Below are 16,435 nucleotides of genomic sequence, written 5' to 3' on the forward strand. Positions count from 1 at the left end.
CTTCATCTCAGTGGTGCTGGTCTCTTCTTAACCACAGCTGATTCTTCAGCCCCAGCACCTCAGCATCCAGTGCTCTGACAAAGGAAAGATTTTATTTCAGGAGTTACATTATCTTGTTAATCACAGCTGATTTTTCAGCCACAGCTACTCAGAACTATATATTCTCAACTCAAAATAGCAAAGGTCCCTGATAGAGTGCGTCAGAGACTGAAACTTCCCTAAGACACTTCACAAGCCATGGTCTGCATGTCCGTCAAGCTTCTCATTTCTCAAGCTTCCAGAGAACAGGTGAAGAAGTCTGAACACTCAATGCCTTTTCTAGCCCAGCACTCATACACACACACACACTCACACACACACACACACACACACACACACACACACACACAGAGAGAGAGAGAGAGAGAGAGAGAGAGAGAGAGAAACAAAAAAAAAGAAAATATAGTCAGATCTCTCACACAAAAACTCCACAATCCTGATAGCAATTTCTGTCCTAGTTAGGCAGACTCTTGCCGTGATGAAACAGTGTGAACAAAAACATGTTGGAGAGGAAAGGGTTTATTTGTCCTACATTTCCATATTCTAGTCCCTTACAAAAGGAAACCAGGACAGGAACTCAAACAGGGAAGTAACCTGGAGGCAGGAACTGATGTAAAGGCCACAGAGAGATGCTGCTTACTGGTTTGCTCCTCATGGCTTGTTCAGCTGGCTTTTTAATAGAACCAGGACCACCCACAATGGAATGCATCCTCCCCATCAATCACTTAGTAAGAAAGTGTCCTACAGACAGATCTCACTAAGGAATTTTCTCAGTTGAGGTTCCATTCTTTCAGATGACTCCAGCTTATGCCAAGATGCTACAAAATTAACCAACACAAAAAGAGATCGAGAAATATTAACAGGTTTAGGGTATAGAACTACCCTATTTCTTTTCTAGAAGGTGGCAAATTTTAAAAGCTCAACTTCCTGTGCATCATAAGTGACACAATCCTAGATTTTGTATTACTTCTCAATCCCAGCAGTTCTCAGGAATTCTGTTCTGATACAGAGAAACAGCAAGGATTTAAACTAAAGTATTTGCATATACATGAAATTTAGACTAAGTAATCAAGTGAGTTTAAGTAAAACCTATGTTCCGATTGGAAAGCGAAGGCATGATATAAATATGGAGTCCTGCTCTTGAGGGGCCATGCATACAGGACATTTATCTTTATTAGCCACCATCTTTTTAACAGTCAGGCCCTGAATGGTCTGAGTGGATGTTCTTGCCCTTATTCAAACAAACAGGATAGAGCATGTGGTAACACGGTGACTGTACAAGTACAAAATACATACTCCCCAGGCATACTTGAGGCATCAACTCTGATAAGCAGAGCACCCAGCCTTTTGTAATCTGTCAACAAACTCATAAATTACATTGGACAAGTGAGAAATAACTTCCTCTCCATGACCATCTGCACAGGGAATAAGTCAGCAATTAGGAATCCAATAAAAGTGAGTTTTGACAAGATAAGCAAAGGCTTAATACTTCAAGTTAAGGTCTAATCCTTTTAGGAACTGATTAGCACACACTTAAGATTTTTGGCATTCTATCTATAAATATTAAGAGATTATTAAGAAATATGATCAGGCAACAGGAATGTACATCTTGAGCCCTGCCCTGAAAGTACTGTGGAGTCTCATTTCTATTGACGTCAAAAGGAGTTGTACTTCTAATACAGAACCACACTTGGCTACATTTTGAATTACTGAATCAAATCAAATTGACTTAACTCTTCTGTAAAAGATTAGTTATCTAAGCCCTTTAATATATACTTTGGCTGCAGAATTGGATTTAGAAGGCCTGCATTCATAGTGATTTGGTTTTTATTAATTTGTAAGTTAACATACTAAGGAACAAGTGTTCTTTTTTTTTTTAAATTTATTCATATTACATCTCAGTTGTTAGCCCATCCCTTGTATCCTCCCATTCCTCCCTTCCTCCCGCTTCCCCCCCCACTCCCCTCCCCTATGTCTGTGACTGAGGGGGACCTCCTCCCCCTGTATATGTTCATAGGGTATCAAGTCTCTCCTTGGTGACCTATTATCCTTCCTCTGAGTGCCACCAGGCGTCTCCATCCAAGGGACATGGTCAAATATGGGGTACCAGAGTTTGTGTGAAAGTCAGATCTCCTTCTCCACTTAACGGTGGAGAATGTCCTGTCCATCGGCTAGTCTGGGTAGGGGTTCGAAGTTTACTGCCTGTATTTTCCTTGGCTGTTGCCATAGTTTGCGGAGGATCCCAGGGCCCAGACCCGCCTGTAGTTTTCCAGGACCCGCTGGATCCTTCTATTTCCTCATTCTCCCAGGCTTCTCACACCTAAAGTCTCAATAGGGTGTCCTCCCCTCTGACCCACTTTCCTGGTAGGTACAGTTTTTCATGGGGGCGTACACCTTGGACTAGTGTCTCGATATAAGTGAGTATATACCATTTAGCTCTTTTTGCTTCTGTGTGAATTCACTCATTATGATAATTTCTAGTTCAATCCATTTGTCCACAAATTTGGAAATTCCTTGTTTTTAATAGCTGAGTAGTATTCCATAGTGTAGATGTACCACAGTTTCTTTATCCATTCTTCTACTGAGGGACACATAGGTTGAAGCATCAGAAAAGAAAGCAGGAACAAGTGTTCTTATGTAATTTTCCAGGAATATATTTGTTCCCATTCCTCTTCCTTCTACTTTACCATACCATCAAGAGCACCTAACATGTCCTTCATGGAAACCAGTCAACAAACTGACTATTAAGGAAAGTAAAGAGTCTAGAACTTGATGGAGAATGAGATGATACTTTGTGCCTACCTACCCTGTAAAATTTAGCATGAGATTCACTGTTAAGATATATATATATATATATATATATATATATATATATATATATATATATATATATCAGGAGCATTCCACGTACATCCTTCATCATCTTCTGCTGCCATGATTCATTCTTGGCTTACAATTGTGTTTCCTACATATGCAGGCTTTCAAAAGATTCTCTAAGATGCCAAAATTTCCTAAATCTCAAATAAGACCACAATCATTTACTATATCTCCTAGCATACTCTAAAACCTGCTGTGAAAACAGTCTTTATAAACATGCATCTACTCATATATGTGTGTGTGTGTGTGTGTGTGTGTGTGTGTGTGTGTGTGTGTGCATAAGGAGAAATTTTAGATTGTTTCATTACAAGAGGCACCACACATACACACACACACACACACACACACACACACACACACATTTACAGTGTGTTAATTTTCAATTATCTCTAAAAACTTGGAACTTACAGCTAATTTACTAATGGGCTTTATCATGAGAGTTTCTTTATTAGTCTATAACTTGTTGCTAGGTAATTAAAAAAGTAATGCCACAATCATTTTTAAAGTAATATTTTCTTTAATTATTTGATGATGTTCACAAATAGGTGTAGATTTAATTTTATCTTTTGAGGCATATCTTTTTCTAACAAAAAGTATAGATCCAGAAAATAAAATTTATACATGCTCTGGGTTATGAGTTACATTCAAGTCATAAATGTTATACAGGGGATTACATACATAGACCAACTATGATTCATGAGCTCTCTAAAGTGGACTAACTCCATTTCCATTAGTTTTCCCTAGAGAACAAAAAAGGAAATGTATATTTGGAAAATGAAGGGGAAAGCTGTGGATAAAAATATCTAAAAACCATACTTCATTGAAGAAAACTGATGATCCAGGATAAAGCAGACCTCAGAAAGAGTAATGCTTATTATCAAATTTAGATAAACAAGAATTCTATCTTTGGAAAAGTATTCTTCTTAGTACAAGTCTCCAGAAGGTCAAATTCAGTTCACCGTGCCTTCTGTGTTTCAAGATTAGCCATATTTTAAAATACATCTTTCAATGTTACATTTTCTCCTCTCGTTTTTGCAACTCTTTAACTTTTGCCTTTTTTTTCTTGAAAATCTGCCAAATATGTGTCAAATGTGAGCTTAAATTATCCTTCTATGTGTGCTTAGAAGTCTTTTATTCCTAACTTCTTCTGGAACTCTACACACTGTGCCCCGTTCTCCTTCACATCACACAAAAGCTATCCTCATTTTTTTTTTAGAGTACCAAAGATGTGTCCAGGTAAGAACCATAGGAGAACTCTTGGTCTGCCTGCCATGTGACCCCATGTCACTTTGAAAGAATATTTTCCTTACTTCACCTCCTACTTAGCCATCATTGTGCTGTAAACATGACTCACTGATTCTCATGTCATCTTTATCTGTCATTCCTCATTTTCTTGTGTTGGCCACTTGGACTCCAAAGTCCCACTGACTAGTTTTCTTCCTCTTCCTCTGGAGAATCATTAGAACTAATATGGCTGCAACAAACAACTAGGGAGCTCTCTGACCTCATCTCCTACTGAGCATTTGGGATGTGGGTCCAAACTGCGGAGAACTCACATCCTTGTGCAATCCTTTCATGGCCTGCTCTGAATCTCAGAAAGACAAATCGACAACAAGGTGGTCTGTCTGCTTCAACATTACTCCAAGACTTATTTGTCCACAGGCAACTTTAGAATAATAATGTTTAATTTCAACATACTGTGCACTACTTCATGTACTCAGTATGTGGCTTTTGAAGTTTAACCCACACCAAAATATTTCCAAAAACACACTTCTATATTTTCTAGTAATTAATTTTCCCTTTAGCAAATAATGTCAAATTCCAAAGATTACTTTTTATATATTTTCTCCCTTTAAATGGAAATTTAAACAGTTTGAATTTATTTGCTTTTCATCATTAGATTTTCTTCTTAACAAAGGCAACTTGCGTAACAAGCACACAGATTCAACAGTTTTAACTTGTAACATAAATTAATATCTAGGACATGTCAACTGAAAATCTTAGCTATTTCCGAAAGCTGCAGATGCTATGAAACACAGCCAAAATAGAATTCATCTTCCAAGTAATAGTGAATTTGAAAAAATCTTGCAAGGATTTTTTTCCAAAAACATTTTGAACCTAGACAATAAATGTACACTTCAAGAAAAATTGAAGTTTGACTATCAAACCTAAAAAAAAAAATAAAGTTTCAAAGAGATTTGTACTCATCTATAATGTTCCTGGTAAGTATCAGAAATGAAGTGGGAGTGAAAATATTTAGAATCTGTAATTAATCATGTATCTGCTATATCTAAATTCTGGGCATCTTAGTAAAAACACATTTTCAGGCAAAACTACTCATTGTAATTATTCAAATTCCAAACCACAACGAAAAAAATACACTTTTTATTCTATTACTGAAGGGGACACCAGATTTCAAAATTTTTGGATTGATTCCATTGTCACCTTCATAAATATATCAAATGCATATTTGAGGGGACAAAATGACTGGACCATGGAGGCCTGCTGAAGCCTGGGATGTGCTTATCTTTGCTAATCATGAAAATTGCAAATGTTTGGAACACTTAGACTTATTTTGTTTGTCAAAAGAGCTTTATTGCAGAGACCATCTAGCATGAGGAGTTTAAGTGAGATGGTGTTCACCTATTTCATTGTTTAGTACTTCCTAGTCTATCCTTGATTTTTGTTTGTTTGTTTGAGTCGACTACAAAATACTTAGAAAAAATACAGGGTTAAATAACAATGCCAAATTATTAGCCGCTGGGGATGGAGCTGAGCCAGGCCGAATCAACCAGGGTGAATCAAGCTCTACCTGACAGCTTGATCTGCAGGCAGCAAGGAGAAACTGACACACACTGGCCAGACTTGAGAGTAGAAGACCTTGAGTCCACCTCAAAGTGACTTCCTCCTATGAGGCCATGCCTATTCCAACAAGGCCATATTTCCAAATAGTTCCACTCCCTATCAGCTCAACATTCGAACACATGAATCTATGGGGCCATTTCTATTTAAACCACCACACTGGTGGTGTTGTTAGGCCTGTTTTGTTCTTTCCCAACCACAGACATAGAAGCATCCTCTTCTATTATAAATGCTATTCATAAGTGAATATCCCATACAAAATTTTCTCTTGTTGCTTGCATGTTATTTGTTTCCTAATAATCACAAACTAAGTCTACCTGTAGTAATCTCTATATAAAACTATGTATAGACTATATATTATAAAATCTATAAACCTATGATCACATATTGCTATTTTAAGGTAAAATATCACATGATTTATCCTGGACTCGCCCCTTTAATCAGTTTTGATACTTGACCCAGACAAAAAGGAGTCCTCCTTTTACCCCCTGCAGTATCTTAACAAGATTGAGTGCTGTGCGGAATCCTGGGACAAGCTGTACTCATCTCTCTTGTTAATTATATAATTCTTTGAAATTATTTCTCTATAATTAAAATCAGTCTGTTTAATTATTATTTATTGAATAGAACGAACTTTTCTAACATTCGTTACTTGTAGCGATTTGGCTTGAATTAAAAAAAAAAAGCTCCAAAATGTTTATTTTTTTATATAATTTATATATAAAACACTAACCGAAACTAATTTAAACATAAAATCCCAAAGATCATCTTCTATTCGAGACAGTCCCTTACAGTCTGATTGGATAAACAGTTGTTCTATTCTCTTTCAGAAGACAGGAGACAGGGACCCAGAACCACCAAGTACAGATGAAAGTGAAGGAAGTATTGGTGCTAAGGAACGGAAACTCTCTGTACTGTGATATGTATCTTAAGCTCCTTGTTCACAGTGAGACTCTGAATATGCACTATACGAAACTCTACACTGTTTCATATCTCCTCCTCCTATAAGTCTCATGGTGACTTATGTGTATGGTGTTACTTGGGCTTTGTGCCAAAACATCTCAGAGGGATGATTTGGCTCAAGTTTCAGCCATGGTTACCTGGCTCCAATACTCTGAGTTTGCAGAAAGCCATTACTATATTGTAGTAGATACAGTGGTAGTGGCTGCTCACTTCATCACAACCAGATACAAATGGAGCAGAGGAAAGCGGAATCACTAATGTACCCTAGACTTTGTCTAGTTACATTGTACTTGCTGAAGTTTCAATGATGTCTTCATGCACCACCACCAAAACAAAGAGGGTTTTGAGGTGTTTTCCAAGTCAAGCTCTATAACAGGTACCAGTATGTGTATACTAACAGTAGAGTATCCACTATCAGACATGAGGACCACATGTGGAATATCTTACTCCATGCCAACCCAGATGCCTATATTTCAGTTAGCATTTTCCCACCTCATTCTTTAAGTGAATGGACTCACAAAGGTCAAAAGACATACAAATACTCAATGAAAGATGCTGATGGCAACAAGGTACAGAGGTAGCAACTGGGAGAAACAGATGCAAATCTGGTAACAAAATAAAGCAGTAAACAAATTTATAAAACCAAAATGATTTTTGGAGAAATAATGAAAACTTTAAGTTATCTACTGATTATCATAGTTTTAACTAAAGAAAAAATTAAAACTAGGAAAAAAATTTTAGCAATCATATCCATATTTAGATAATAAGGAAAATATAAATGTAAGAAAAGTAGAAAAATTAGAAACACAAAATGAGTTATTCCAAAGTCTAACTGTATGGAAATCCAGAAATACAAAACTGAAAGATGAGAAAATTATTAAAGCATTTGAGGAAAATTTCCAAGCACATGACATCATTTCAAATGGAAAAGAGTCATTATGGGGAAAATGGTAGCTCATGCCTTTAATGTCAGCACTCAGGAGGCAGAAGCAGTTGATCTCTGAGTTCAAGGTTAGCCTGATCTACAGAGAGAGTACGAGGACAACTAAGGGCTACACAGACAAGCCCTGTCTTGAAAAACAGGAAGGAAAGAAAAAGGTGAGGTGGGGAGGAGGGAAGGGAAAGGAGGGGAGGGGAGGCAAGGGGAAGGGAGTGGTGAGGAAGGGAGTGTAAGGGGAAGGGAGGAGGAAGAGAATGGAGAGGGAAGGGAGGGGAGGGGAGAGGAGGAAGGCTGGCAAGCTATAGTAGATGCTCACAACAGCCAAGCAGATCATGAAAATAATGAAACCCCAAGAAGAACCAGCAGACCCCAAAGGCTTCCAAAGACGAGAAAACCCATTTTCGTGTGAAGAATAGACTGGCAATGATGTTAAAATTCCTCTGTACTAAGCAAAGGTGAGTGCAAATGAAGCCCAGTCAACGTTCTGAGGAGAAGCTATCTCTGTTCTCATCAGGCAATTAATCAACTGTATGTATAGATTCAATTCAGACAAGTGAGCTTAACAAACAGTCGTCTCCACCGCACCTGCATTCCTTAAAGCAGGCTAAGAGAAGGCAGGCTCTGGAGAGCGCTGTACCAGTAAAGCAGACAGGGCTTTCAGGAAACAGGCAAATCACTACAGAGGAAGACGATGATTTATAGTAAAGGATCAAGGTAAATGCTTGTACAGCAACTGAGACAAAAACCAGTTCAGATTCAAAAAGCAGCAAGGAGAGCGAAAAAAAAAATATCTCCCCAACACACAAAAAAGATAAACTACATAACAGAAAGCTGGGTTTTAGAGCGTTGTAGTGACAATGAGGAATTTGCTCATAAATATTCTAATAATATGGTGAACCTATAAATAAGGAGAAATATATAGTAAAGAAAAAAGAAAAAATCACTCATATCAGAGAAAACAAGCCATAGAAATAATTCAGGAAAATGTGATATGTTGTAAGACCCAGTGTTAAAGCCTTTCCATTTCCATGTCTTTTGAGGAAAAAAACTACTTTATGCTTAGACATGTTTAAATTATACCCTCAATTGTATATTAGCAATAAATTATTATATGTAATAAATGTTTAATAACACTCACATTTGGATACTTTATTTGTCCAATGATTTTTTTTCTGTCAATTCATGTCCTCCCCATGAATGTCAACTTGGCACTTGTACTTTCTGTCTTATGCTCTTCCATTCATGTCTAAGACCTACCTCCGACCAAAGAAATCTGTGCTTATAAAAGTATAAATTGTTTTCTATTGCCCATATGTGATGGCACAAACTTGCTGCATATATTTGTAAGTGTTTTCCTCTTACTGATTGCTAATTCATGGAAATATTCTAAACTATATATTTTATTTTTCTTTAGTGGCTACAAAATTGTTTTGAGCAAACAGTATTAATATCTTAAAGAATAAAAAAGTTTATGGAACATGCACACCATTTTTATATGATTATTGTCCTTTTACTTAATTTTAACTTGGAGAGTGAAATTAAATGATAACCGGCTACTTGTATTTATAATACAATTAAATAATTTAAAATAGACAAATAATGAGTTTTATAATAATTCATTTGGAGCTCCATTTGCTTTTCTTTCTCTCTTAAGTGTGAAAATATATATATATACCTTCCTTTGGGCATGAGAAGGAAGACTGTTGACTTAAAAGGATGGATTAATAGTTCCTGGTGGATTAAGTGTTCCTGGTGGAATATAGTACAAAAGTAGATGTGGGAAGCAACTGTTAAACATGAACATCAGAGAGAAAAGATACATCCTGGAACCATCGGTCCAAAAAAGAATAAGGGTTTCAAAGAGCTTGTCACTTCGGCATCACACGCACTACGTGACTCTGCTGCCACTGCTGGAGAAACCTAGCCTTTCTCCTTGCCTCGCTTCACCGCTCTCCCGTCCTCCATTCATCTGCTCTGTTCCCAGCCTCCTCATTCCTTTCTTTCTTCCCTTCTATTCCCCTTCACTTTTCCCTTTCACACTTTTCCTTTATCAAAACGTTTTTCTAGATACACACTCCCCATCTCTTTTAATAATATGTCCTTACTACTTCCCTAAAGAACAAGTAACTGTCAACCTAGTTTTCACATTATTAAGTTTTAGACCTTAAAAATTGTTTCTAGAAAATTCCATGACACACATTTAATTCACTCCCAGGCCTATATTGCTAAGCAGAGATATCTGGATAATTATTTACATAACAGCAAAATCCATCTCAAATAAATGTGTGTAATCAGACCTACTTTTTTTTTTTTTTTTTTTTTTTTTTTTTTTTTTTTTTTTAGAAAGTGGGCTATAATTTATCTGCTGACAGAAAATGGAGACAGGAAATTCTGAAGTTGAGCAATGGGGGGTTTTCATTTAGAGCAGTAATAAGGAGTGGGCCCACCTAACACAGGGCCCAGGAATCATGGCGTCTGTGACTACAAAGAAGGTATTATGAAGAAGGAAAACGGAAGTGAAAACCTGAGAGGAATAAGGAGAAACGATACAGGAAGGAGAGTGTGGAGAAAGACAACTGGGCACAAAGCATGAGGCAGAGCACAAATGTAATCACTTCCTCCCTGAGGAAGAGCAGGCCCATGCGGATCCTGCTACAGCGTGCGGTCGGCCCGATACCGTTGCACGAAGTGACTGGAGCAGCTTTGGGCCTCAGGGCTCACTAGCGATCGCATGGACAGGAGGACCATGTTAACCCCGGGTTGGCACGGAATGAGAACTCCATTTAGGAAGCAGAGGGAGCATCTTAGTCCAGTGTTCATGGGAGAAGACTCCGCTGTTGTTTCTGCTACAGTGACTTTGAATGAATTCTTTCTATGGCGACTTTATGTAAAAAGAAACCTACTCCTCTCTGCCCTTCCGTGGGACAGAACCAACATGAGCAGTGGCCAGGCAAGGAATATTCTGTTGTACACTAACAGCACAATTATAAATAGTGATGGCTATCACTTTCTAAAATTAAACCATATCGTTTTAAAATGGGGCTTTAAAACAGAAATTATAACATTATAGAAATAGTAACATTTCTAATTAGAAGCATTGGTCAACAGCTGACAAAAGATGAGAATTTATGGCCTGAAGGTGTTTTTAACAAGACTGTTTTCTGTGTGGGTAACTACTGATGTGTGCATTTTGCTAATAATGGAGAAACTTGAAGAGTCCAAGAGTGAGTCAATAAGATTTCTTAATGCATTCTCTTAATGGACCACTTACTTTCTATTTTGGGGGCTATCAAGGCTGCATTATTTATTTAGTTACCTATTGGATATAGAAAGTAGTCTTTCAAAGCTCATACTATGCCTGGCATTTATTGAGTGCCTGCTCTTCCAGACTCTTAAGAATAATGTGCTCATAGCCTTGTCCTTCCCGTCTAATAGCATGATTATATACTGTTTTTAATATACTTATTATTTTTCTATTTGATAATATAATTCTTTAATAGCCATATGGGAATCTCCATGCAGCTAGTTAAACATGGAAAATCTCTTAAAGGGATCTATGTGGGTGAGCTTTTTCTCCCCTGAGCCATAAGAGGCTGTAAACTTCTTTTCTTTCTGTTAAAACTCATTTCCCTTCCTGGTTCCCACTTTGTCAAAAGTTTTATTGTAATGTTCCTGGAATGTGTTTTGCAGATCTTTTTTTCCGCTGTAACTATGTGTTGCAGTTTCCATTAATATTGTTTTCTGTTAGTGAACTCTATGTTTTCCAAAACAACTATGTTTAATCTTCGGCATTATATTTTGTATGCTCTTGTCAATAATAAACTAATACTATGAGGGGGTCAAAACTTCACACCTTGGGGCTACGTGATTAAGTTTTTCACATCACACAGCTGTGATTAAGAACAGAAAGTGTCAGAAGAATGAATTTTCTGCTTTTGTTTGGAACATTATTTCTGGAAAGCTTTACCAGAAATCTTCATATCCTGTCCAATTCCTGCTTCCAGTCATCTTGCAGAGGTTTTGCCTTGGTAGCATTTTGTTAGTATTGCTGTTTACATTTCCGTTTTCCCTTCCCTCATCTATCATCAATCAAACTATCAGCAAATTATTTGTCTACTTAGCTGAACTGTACAGGTTATACAAAACAGCAAAAATTCAGTGTGCGCCTTAAAGGAACAAAATGTATAATTGAGAATATAAAATAACATTTCACATGAGTCAATTAAGAAAAAAAACTACCTTTAATATCTAAATCTCAGAGAACCTACTTCATAGTAACAGCTTTGTAAACATTCTGTAATTTAATGACCAAATGGCTAGGAAAGTCCTTTGTCTCTCAGACCTGGGATTCTTTAATTACTCAATTAAAAGATCTTATCATTTCAAACTACATCCGGTAGTTTAAGGTTGGAGTAGTGATAAGAAATATTTTCACAATATTCAATTCCAAGGGGTTCACATATGAGAAACAAAATGGAAATTACTAGCAAAAGAATTCATAAATATTCGATTGGTGCAAAATTACTGGAAAATGAATCTAAAATGCATACATATGTATCATCATGCAGTTTTTAAGTAACAAAAAAGAGGAAATATTTAAGCAAGAGTTGGTTGCATCAGGTGCCAAATCAAGCTCTTCAAATTATGGAACTGTATTTTTAGAAGTGGCAGAAGCCTCAGAAACACTTAGGACCACACACTGCACAAAGAAAAGATGCACTGTCTCTTAAAAAAAAAGTCACAATGAAACATCTGAACTAAATTCAAGTTGAAATTTAATGCTGGGAAGCTAGCACATGGTGTGCTAGCATAGGTGTTGAAGGCTCTGTGTTCAATCCCTGTACAGAAATAAAACTTAAAAATTGAAAAAGACATCCAGTGAGAAGTTGAAACAAAAAACGAACATAGATCCAAAGTTGTGTACAGAGGAAAAAGAGTGGACCTGGTAAGAATTAGGAGAGGGATGGTAAAAATAATCAAAACATTTACAAAACTCGTAACTAATTTTAAAAGGGGCCCAAACACAGACAAAAACATATACAACAGGGCTACTTGGGGAATAATACAGTCAAGAAGCAGGCCAGACTAGTATGAAATATGGATGGATTCCATACTAAGAGAATGGATGGAATCTTAGAAGCATTATTAATAAGACGCTCTTGATCAATTTTTAAAATAGAAAAATATCAGATGCTAAGGGGTGGATGCAATGAGCAGAGGATGTTCTATCCTATCTAGGTGATGCCAGTGAGCAGCCTTCATCACTGGAAACAGGAAATTACAAACTGAAATGGTTTTGCTGATGTTCATGAAAATGCTACTTGAAGGCTACACAAGTGACTAGCACTGTTTAACATTCATTTAAACAATTATTCATGACTAAGATCAAGTTGAGTTACAGTAGACCCTAACCTGAGTTGCATTTATTTCCTTTGACCATTTTTATTTGGTTTCTGCAATATTTGGAATGTTTTTCATTTCCATTGTGCCATTATAGCCACTCATTTAATACGCTCACATCCCTCACTCCTTTCAACCCCACTGTTAATTTGAGATTCGTCTTTGAACACTGGCCACTGCTCTTCATTAGTGGTCTGTCCTTACATATAAGATTCTCTTTGCACTCAGACCAAAGCAGAATACAGGATGAGCTTTCTCCTTTCACTATTTAAAAACCAAAGTATAATTACATCACTTCCCTCAACCCTTGCTGTTGTTGATGTGTTGTGTGACAAAGCATTTCCTAGGCAGACACTACACACATGTCTAGTCACTCCAGATATGCAGCCCATAGCACACTAAAGTCCAGCTTGGTGAACCAATAAGTTTTATTGGGACTGCTTACAAGAATGTGGGTGACAGGTTACTTAGAGAAGTAGAAACGCCTCAAAGACAGCTGCATCCCAAATGCCCACCTCAGAGTGGGGGACAGCACACAGAAGTGGAGAAGCTAGAGCTCAGTTCACAGCCTGCAGACAGCTCAACAGATTGGACAGTGTCCCTTCTAATTGACTCAGTTGGTTTATAAATCTTCCAGGCATGTGGGGTGGCTTCTGCTTATTCAAGGCAGTTTGCCTGGTCTCAGAGTTTCTTTGCAGGTTCTACCATGGGGGACAGGGCAGGGGTCTAGAAAATCTGTTCACTTTCCGGGACTTTCTGAAGCTGTTTTGGGTTGTTTAACTTCCTGCTTAAGGAGAATCCCTGCAGGATGGAATACTTCAATGTAGGGAAAAAATGTTACACAACACCAGGACCTTCTCATGTCCTTTCAAATTAATAGCTGCATTTTCTTTGGTTATTATTGTTATACACACACACACACACACACACACACACACACACACACACACGTGTGCACGTGTGTGTGTGTGTGTGTGTGCATAATCTTGATGAGTCCATTTAGTGGGCTTGTGTACATATGATTTTAGGACTGACCACTTTGTATTAACCAATTAGGTTAATTGGTTGAAAATAACCTTGAAAAAGAAAATACTCCCGGCCTCAACAGTCATTAATTGATTTTAGTTCTTCCCTTAGGGGCAGAGCATGTAACAGTTTCTGCCCTTCTGTGTTAACATGTCTAATAATACTGCCACCAATCAGGTCAGCAATATTTTGAGGTCTCCTGGGTGAAGGTTCCATGTCCTTTCTAGAATACATGATTTTATAGCAGACGTCCTTGCCTTGTGGCTTTCACACATATTCTCTCCCTCTTCCATGATGTCAGCTTTATGTTCAAGAGCTGTAGTGTAGATGTATCCACTGCTCTGGGCTTCCCTCCCACCATCACTGCCTGCCCACCATCACTACCTGCCCACCATCACTGCCTGCCCTCCATCACTGCCTGCCCACCATCAGTTGACCTTATATTGGTTCTTACATGACTTACTTTTAACTCTTGTTAAAAGAATCCTTCCAAAAAAAAGTCCACAATAGATTAGGAGAAGGTTTCTTATTCAATTATGTGATTGTTTTGAACTACTCAAAAAAGATGATGAGATAACAGACTAGTAACACAAATAATTCTTTGAACCATGTTGCAGATTCAGTCAAACTTAGTATCCTGATACAAGGCTTCAACAAATGCTGCCAGTGTTGATGTTGTCACTATTAATGTTTTCATTGATTCTTCTGAGAAAATCAAAACATTTAGCATGCATTGATTATATTACTTGTCCCAGAGGAAAAAAGTAAAAGAAAACCCATTTCCCTTTATTTATGAATTCATTCATTTAAATAAGATTAGATTGTAAAAACTATCTCTTTTGTATTATACCTAAGATCAGAACCTAGATCCTCCAAACCATAACGAGGTTCACAACCGCTATCTGTGCTTTTCAAATGCTTCATCTTCTATCTTCTGAAAGTCAATTTCCCTTCACCTTTTTATAACTATTAAACAAAAAAATGGCTTGACTATGTATGTTGAGGTGGAATAAAACTAACTTGATGACTGGAGATAAAACAATATTCCTCATAAATACAAACTAAATCTATCTCTTCCAATTTGATATAAATGAACATAGATATTTCAAAATATCTCTTCTTTTCATAGAATATTTTTATGGCAAGTATGATTGGGAAAAAAATCATTAAATAAAAGAGGGTATAAGAAGATTGCAGTGAACTCCAATAACAAGAGTTTAAACCAAATTTAAGACCCAGAAAGTAGGAAATAATTATTCATAACTCAATTTTTCTTTACAAAACTGTGTCTTATTGTAGAGAAGTACATTATTTCATAAGTTATTTGAGGTAACTATGGACTATATGTAAAATATTCATTTATTCAATTGATATTTATGAAAGTATTCATCCTTTTATTCTACTAAGGACAACCTTTACAGCGATGATCATACAATTAAGCTTTAATTAATTAATAAGATTTTAATTATTATTAACCTAAATTAAATTTAAACCAGTTTGTTAGATGGTTGCTCTCCATGCAATGAAAACATACATATCTATTATTAGATTTTCATACGTTCACATAAAGTAAATGAAGACATAAATATGTAAATGAAATATACAAATAAACAAACAGGAGAGTTTAGACAATTTTTCATATATTAAAAGGTGAATGAATGATTTGATTTTTTTCTTGGATAGCACATTATCCCAAATTTTAGTATAATAGCTCTATAATATAACCAATTGCAATAATATATGAAAGACTTCTCTTTACAATTTTTGTGAAAAAATAAAATTTGTTAAATTTAAAAAGAAAAATGAATTCACAAAGCAAACAGAAATGTGCTGAAGTCACACAGCCTCTAGTTCAATGGAAATAAAACTAAAACAAAATCCTTCAGGATATTGTGTTAGATGGGGAGAAAGAATGACCTCATCTAAGGTGTCAAAGAAAATAGTCAAAAATGACAATGATCTTACTAAGACAGTGGTTTTTTTTTAAAGCAATACAGAAGAATACGTTAGTTAGAGGGCAGGCAGATAGTGTAGAAATTCACTTACTTCCTGATACGGCCAGCAGTCTGCTATGCCCAGAAGGAGGGGAGAAGGAGAGGAAGGGGAATTGTAGTCAGGGCAGAGGTAGAGCAGGAAAGCAAAGTAAACAACTTGTCCCACAGAGCCTCCTATAGTATGGTGAACAATTGAAAATTTTTAAATTTCATAACAGAGATTTTACACATCATGAAATGATTTTAATTGTTCTATAATGTCTTCAAACTATTCTATAAAACTAAAGATCTACATTAAAATTGTCTTATGAATATCCAAAACACTAAGAATGTA

This window comes from Acomys minous (genome assembly GCF_964271855.1).
Source record: "Acomys minous genome assembly, chromosome: 18".
Classification (NCBI taxonomy): Eukaryota; Metazoa; Chordata; class Mammalia; order Rodentia; family Muridae; genus Acomys; species Acomys minous.